Source organism: Mizuhopecten yessoensis, unplaced genomic scaffold (genome assembly GCF_002113885.1).
Source record: "Mizuhopecten yessoensis strain PY_sf001 unplaced genomic scaffold, ASM211388v2 scaffold29, whole genome shotgun sequence".
Lineage (NCBI taxonomy): Eukaryota > Metazoa > Mollusca > Bivalvia > Pectinida > Pectinidae > Mizuhopecten > Mizuhopecten yessoensis.
Genome location: NW_018403342.1, coordinates 805898 through 813862, shown reverse-complemented (window position 1 = coordinate 813862; position 7965 = coordinate 805898).

Genomic DNA, 7965 nt, shown 5'->3' with positions numbered 1-7965 from the left:
TTTTTGTTCATGGTTTGTTATTAGCTCACCTGGCCCAAAGGTCAATTGTCTAAAAAAATCTTGAACGACATCTTCTGAATAACCAAAAGGCCCAGGATGTTGATATTTGGCCAGTAGCATGCTGGGATGAAAGGCTACCAAGTTTATTCAATTGAATGACCTTGACATTTATTCAAGGTCACAGGAATCAAATATGTTCAAAAAATTCTTTAAACGACTTCTGAATAACCATAATACTTAGAATGTTGATATCTGACTTATATTCAAGGTCACAGGGGTCAAATTTGTTTAAAATCTTTAAAAGACTTCTTCTGAATAACCATGAGGCCCAGAATGTTGATATTTAGCCAGTAGCATGCTTGGATGAAGGGCTATCAAGCTTTTTCATTTGAATGTCCTTGACCCGCTTTCTAGGTCACATTTGAATGACCTAAATTTAATAATTAAAAGGATAGGGTGGTGATATTTTGCAAGTTGCATCCTGAGATGAAGGGCTATAAGATTTGTTCAACATAATGACCTTGTTCGACTTCAAGGTCACAGGGGTGAAATGTTTTAAAATCTTATTTTCTTTTGAATGAATTTTAATCATAAATATCATCATATATATCAATAATCATATTTGCCTGTAGCTTTATTTTCATATCACTTTTAAGGTTACAAGTGTGAGATTTATACAAGGTGAGCGATGCAGGCCCATTTGGCCTCTTGTTTCAATTTTAACATAAAATTTGTGAAAGTTTTGAAATCTTTCTTTTTCTGTGATATTATGTTATCACTTTATAGGAAGGTTTATAACCTGGACAGCTTGGACGATTTCAATAACCACAACCGTCTGACCATGATTTACAGAGAAATTTTAGGAGTAATGGCCCTTTATTCAATTGTCAAAACAGTGTCTGCTCTAAATAACATACATGGATAATTACTGTAAAAGCTTGGAGAACCACAATTATCTGGTCATAATTGGTGGAGTTTATGCCAGTGGAGTGAGTGGAATTGCAATGAGCTGACCATGATTAATAGTTATTCCCCTTGGTTTCATTGGTGCAATATTATATGCATTCCATAATATTTTATTGGTATTATTTATCTACTTGGTATGATGAATATTTTCTCCTTCAACATTAACCTGTATTTCATACACTTCAACGACACAAACAACTGCCCATTCAACAACTGCTCATTCAACAAACTCAAATGACAGGCGTATTGTGAACTGCTTCATGATAATCTTGTTATGTGGTAGTATACATGAATAGCTTAACTGCAATGAGAACTTCGGTGAAATAGATCTTTGTTGTGTGAAAAAACCAAAATCATTACAAACTTTCTAATGAGGTGTTGCATATTTAGCAACAACAAAAAATGGCCCATGGAAAAATATAGTATATTTTAATGTAAATCAATTAATTTAAACTAATTACTTATTAAAACATTGCTTGAACTTCAACTGGACTAAAATAGTGACTGCAGAGTCCCCTACACAGATGTTCAAAAATTCATCACTCAATTGGATTTTATAAGGATCTGTGTCGCAATAGCACAACCAAAATCACAATCTGCTGTCACTCTTCTACTATATCTCTCTTGCTTCAAAAACGCCTGTACACTATTGCTTTTGTGGGATGAGGCATTGTGGTGAATTAGCCGGAGGCCATTCAATGTTTTGACAGGCTTCAGCACTGTTGGACTTGGCAGTGATAGCTTTTATCTTGCACAGTATCTAACCTATAAGACCACAAGAATTGAACAAAATGACATAAACAATTTCTTTGCGCTTTTTATACGTTTTGCAATCTTTGGCCTTTCTTGGTGTGCCTCTGGGGGTTTCAAGTAATATGCCCAGATCTCATTCCCTGTAAGTAACTCAGATAGCATTCTTGAGCTGCAATTACCGTACTTTATCAGTGTATTTTATCACATTTTCAAACATTTGGCCTTTTGTTCAGATGTCAGCAAATGGGAGATCTTAAGTTGTTGGTCAGGATGTGATAAGTGTCTTCTGAAGCGCCAACCATATGAATAGAAAAAGTATAACGACAATCGTCCCAAATTTCTGCTTTCACAGCAGCAATGTTCTTTTTCAATGCTGTAACAACTGGACAGGCTGGACGTGTGTCCCCTTTGATGTCAATTTTACCATTCTTGAATTTGTTCACCCACCTGAAATGGATTTCAATGTGACGGCAGAGGTGCTTTTTATGCTGCACACTGTGCATCGGCTGTATCTGAAAGGCACGCCGTGCTTATTTCAGATTTAGTCTCGACCTTCATGTTAGCATTAAAAAGACCCAACAATGAATAAGTTGTTCACATCCTGACTGATGATGATGACATTTTGCAGGAGCATTGCTCTTCAAATGCCTTTGCAGTCTGCCAAGGCGCCAAACTACTTTATAACCAGCCGTGTGGTGACGGAATTTATTGAATGGCCCTCATAACTGTCCAGTCACCAATAAACATTTTGTCTAAATATCCAGCCACCACCACTCTGGTTCTTCAAACAAGGTGAGCTAAAAGCTGGTAAATTCCACTGGAAATGTCAAAAAGGGAAAGAATAACCGAATGACAGAAGTCGTGTCAAAGTACCGGAACAAGTCAATGACTGCTGGATATATACTGAGCTGGTGAACTTATGCTGTAGTGCTGCATCCGTCTTCAGTCCGTCAACTTAGTAGATTTTGTCCAAGTTTGGTCTGCAGAATTAATGGGCAAAGGGGAATCAATGTTGTGTAAACCAATTGGTCAGAACAAGGGACCTTTAAGGGGAAGTAGACGGTTATATTGAAATTCCTCCTTCTTATAGTTGGACGGACTTGAAAGTTAATTTAGTTTTGCGCGGCATGATTGGGCAAAGATACTCATCGTTGTGTTATCGGAGGACAAGCCCCATGTAGTGGCAGAGGGATAAAGCCCAATAACGGAAACAGGAAAACATCCTTATACCTCGGCTCTGTATAAATGGAGGACAGAGGCAGAGGGACGGACCCGGACGTTAGGTCATAATTAGGAAACTACTCGATCCTGACCAATTGCTTAGAATGAAGACATAAATACACATTTGCCACCGGGATTTGTCCAGGGTTCTGTCGCGAACTTAGGAGCAAGGTTCAGTAGGCATTTGTTGGTCAAACTGGAAAAGGTTGATACCCTATAACCGTATATACCCATGCACGATATCATTAGATACACATGCTACCTACAAGTTGCAATGTGGTCCATCTCAACACCAGGGGTGAGCAATTTTAAAAGTTTTGAAAACAATCAAGATCCCCACCCTATAATCATGTCTTTACGCATTGGACATAGTGACACTGACGCATCCATGGTACCAGGAATGGCCCTTCCGTTGGCCCGTCCCCATCAAAGGAGCCCTGGTCCCTTGGTATGAACATGAAAACGGATGTGATCCCCTCCTTATTATACTCAGATACAGTTGCTTATCATGAAGAAATGGATATACGTAAGCCATAAGGGTCGGCTCTTTGGTCCTTCCTTTTCTCTCGAGACTTAATCCCTTGATTATAACATGGATTTCCACCCGAACTCTGTATATACGAATTGTTGGACCTGATGATATCAACACAATTATGCTACAAGAATGGGTCTCCGGGTCTGGCCCTACCTCTGGTAACTAAGTCCCTTGACCGGAGCATGGAAACAGTTGTGAGATCCTTGCCCAATTCCCATGTATTTACTTGCTGGGCCTGAAAAGCAAAACACAATCATGTTACAAGGATAACCTCTGTGGTCTGGCTCCATCCTGGAGAATGATTATGTGGGTCAAAACGAGGAAACAGATAACCATATACATATATATACATGTTATATTCCGTATGAAGCATCTTTGGTCCCTTTGAGCTGGAAGTCGATTGTTGTTTAAAGAACGAATGTTAGCTCCCTTTCCTTAGGGCCTAGGCACATGCATGGCATTTTGGTAGTACTTCCGGCCTGGACAATCTATCATATGTCTTCCAAAACTATAAAGCATTCGTTTAACCAGGAAATCAAAAAAAGAGATTTAGAGAGCCTGTATCGCTCACCTGTTTCTTTTGTTACATGAAACTGACATATAGGTAACTGCTGACCAAACTTGGTAACTAGAACACAAGACATTTTAACATCTCTTAAACGATTCTCAAGATATTGTTGTCTGAAATTTTAATTCTAATTCTAAAGCTTTTAACCCACGTTGACCTTTGACTTCATTACTTTAATAAAGAAAACGATTCCTACAGCTGGTCTACATGATATACCTAAGTTTCATGACAAGACCGAATGGTTCTTAGGAAATTGTTGTTTGAAGTTTTTAACAGTTTTGACCCATGTGACCTTGAATGTTGGTCAAGGTCATTTTAATGAGGAAACTTTATAGCTTTTCACCCATGTTGACCTTTGACCCCCGACTAGCACCTAAAGTTGACCTTTTACCTCATTACTGTAATTAACAAAAAGAATCACACATCTGGTCTACATAACATACCCAAGTATTATGACTCTAGTCCAAATGCTTTTTAGGATATTGTTGTTTAAAGTTTTTAACATATCTGACCCATGTGACATTGAAACTAGGTCAAGGTCATTTTAACGAGGAAACTTATAGCACTTCATCCAATCTAACTACTGGTCAAATGTCGTGACCCTAGGCCCTCCAGTTCTTCGGACGGACGGACGACGCAGTACGGCATAAGTACTTATGATGTATAAAGGAAATGTGTCGAAACCCTTTGATCAGAATAAGCAGTATATATATTACTTACATTGTTATATCAATCGATCTGGGATTGAATTATGACACGTTGTCTTTTTTATTTATTGTTATATGTACAACATTGGTTTCAAGCCAGTGCCCCTAATAGTACAGACAACTGTCGTATGCTCCTATTCCACACTACATTACAACTGAGGGGTGTCCCCCGAAATACAAAGTAAACCCACACCTTCCAAATACACTGAAATGCTGTCCCTTTACACGAAGTGCCTTTGTTCTAGAATCCGATTTTTTCGATATAAACGATACAATTAATACAGATTGCAGATCACGCTTGTCGGTATATTAAAGCATTCCCTGTCTTCGACAAGCATTGTTATAATTTGTAAAATAAAGGATAGAACCAACTGCTACGTTCATTTGTAGAACTCCTCAAATTAGCGCGCGGAACTCTTTTATAGAGGAAATGCGTATGGACTAATTAATATATAGCAAGCCTCCTTTATATATTAGACGTTTTTTCTGTATTTTTGTGGCATGCCGATCTTTATAACAGATAATAGCAATAGAGATTTTAATAGTATTACACCTCCCCAGCTGACGCTAAATTACACTCATTGGAGCCAGACTGCCACGGAACAGCCATTTACGTTATTATTTAAACAAAAGCCCTAACTCTACCTCTCGGCGATATGATGCATTTTCCTTCTGCACGCGCATGGTGACTCACGTGGGTGATGGGTATAAATGCATAGTAAAGCGTTTTTGTGTTGTAATGTTTTTGTTTCAAATTCAAAGCGGACACATGACGTCACCAGCTCCAGTTTAAAATTCGACAACGCCCGCAAGTACAGGAAGGTCAAGGGATATTAGCACCTCCACCCTCTAACACAGGGACGTGGGCATAATATAAAAGACTCTTTTTTTTCTGGGTAATTGGAATCACTAGTACCATTAAACTCTGTAATGGTTAAGATCACTTCAAACGTATACACACATACAGTGTGTACATGGAATAGGGGTTAACCCCTAAAGCAATTACAATAATGACGAAAATATCTCTTTCACATGATGCATCTTAGTAATCCGGTGCCTGTAATCTGTTACCAAAGCACAGCAAAATTTATAAATAAATGACAACTTGACCGACCTTGAAACGACGTTTTCCTTTATGCATAGACTGTAAGAAGATATGAATATCATCATTAGTTCACAATGATTGATTATGTTATAAAACAAAATAAAAAAGTTGCGATTATTGTCTCAAGCTGGGCAATATTTCAACCTTTCTTGGCCATGAATGCTAATTATGTAACGCAATGTGATGTGAACAATATCATCTTACGCAACAAAGAGCAGACTGTTTGGGAGATGCTACAAACATACGTGAGTATTGGAAGAATGCTGTTACATCTTTTAAAACAGAAATCTCTATCTCGAGCTTTTGACGAGGACTGTCGATTTGTTCAACAAACTGGGTGGGCCATACTTGTTAACCGTTAGCTTTTGACCACCCTGCGATTAACGAGTGCTACTTATTGGTCAATAGAATAATGGCTTAAGTATTTGAGAAGAGTGACAACAGAACTTGTATTGAAGGTAAGAAAGACTAGGTATATATTTCATCAGAAGTATATCAAAGATATTGTTAAATTTGTATATTTGCAGATGTTGTCTTACTTTTATTTAATGAGTTATGCCACCTTACACAGTATACCAATGACCGGTAATAGAGTTATCTCCCTTAGCATTTCACATTTGTGTGAGCTATTATACTACCTTATACTGTAATAGAGAATAGAGTAACCTCCTTTAATTTAATGTGTATCCCTTCATCTTATCTACTTCCTTACATATTTGATATTAGTTTGTGTTAGAGTTATCTCCCCTGAGGCTACATCATGCACAAGTTACATGTACTTTCACACCATTTCTACCATTTTTGGCACAGCTATTGACATATATGCTACCTTACGCATTAAACTTGTGACATGTGTTGTGAGGTAATCTCCCTTATTGTAACATGTACAAATTTAATTGCACGTTATACCTGTGATTTATGTAAGAGTTAGGGATATGTGCCACCTAACATATTATACCTGATCTGTTTTACTTTAAAGAAACTAACAAAAAGAAATCTGTAAACATCTTTTATAATTCTTTTTAATAATTCAAGCCTTAATTTCCCGATTTGCAGAATAAGAAGAAAGAAGTTGATTGTTAGTTAACTTATCTAAATGTGTTCCATTGATGTAATGTGGAGCTGTGTACACCAGGATCTCGCTGATCTGTAAAGTTAGATTTCTGAGCAAGAAGTCCCGTCCGGATGGCGAATGTTCCGGGTGAATGAAACAGGACGCGACACCATGGTAGGTATGTAACATCTTATTAGAACCATTCCGTGTGTGTCCCACTGAGTTATAATGCTACCGATTGGTTTGGTTTGTTCGTGTTTTATGTCCTATTAACAGCTTTGGTCATTTAAGGACATACAAGGTTTTGGTGGTCGAGGAAAGCCGGAGTTCCCGGAGAAAAACCACCGACCTACGGCCAGTACCTCGCGGCTGCCCCACGTGGGCCTCGATTCCGCGACCTTGTGTTGGAGGGCTAGTGGTAGTAGATTTTAGGACATGGCCACCGCGGCCCCTTTTAATGCTACCGAGTCAAAGATGTATTGGATCATTTTCGTGATTATGCTACTGATATATATTTACCAAACGTTAATATATATATTGAAATGAGAAACATATAAATAGTACTTTTTCCTGGTTTTCAAAATTGTATAAATTTCGTATGACGTAAGTACAAGTACATGTTTGTGTGATATGTGGACATCTATCAAAGGCGACCATTCATGCTGAAACTTTCAACATAATTTTCTTGAAAATGTGAATTTGGCATAATATCAAAGGCTGACACAGATGAATATATCTGGTTTCAAAATATAAATTGCAAAATCAATATTGTATACCAAACATGTGTGGCACAGTACGGGCCACAAAGTAACGTTAGTCTATCCATATGTAGCTTTCTCGTCTAACGTGTACAGTAGTCTCCCCTTGCAAGCTAAACCAAATTAACGAGAACAATCTTAACGTTATATGTTGGACCCCTTTATAACTAGCTTGGCACCAGCAAAATTTCATTATATGAACATGTTTAACTGAATGTCTGTGATAAGTTTGTTGACACAACTTTTCACGAAGTTACAAAATGTTACTGCATCTCACCCCCCCCCCACACACACACAT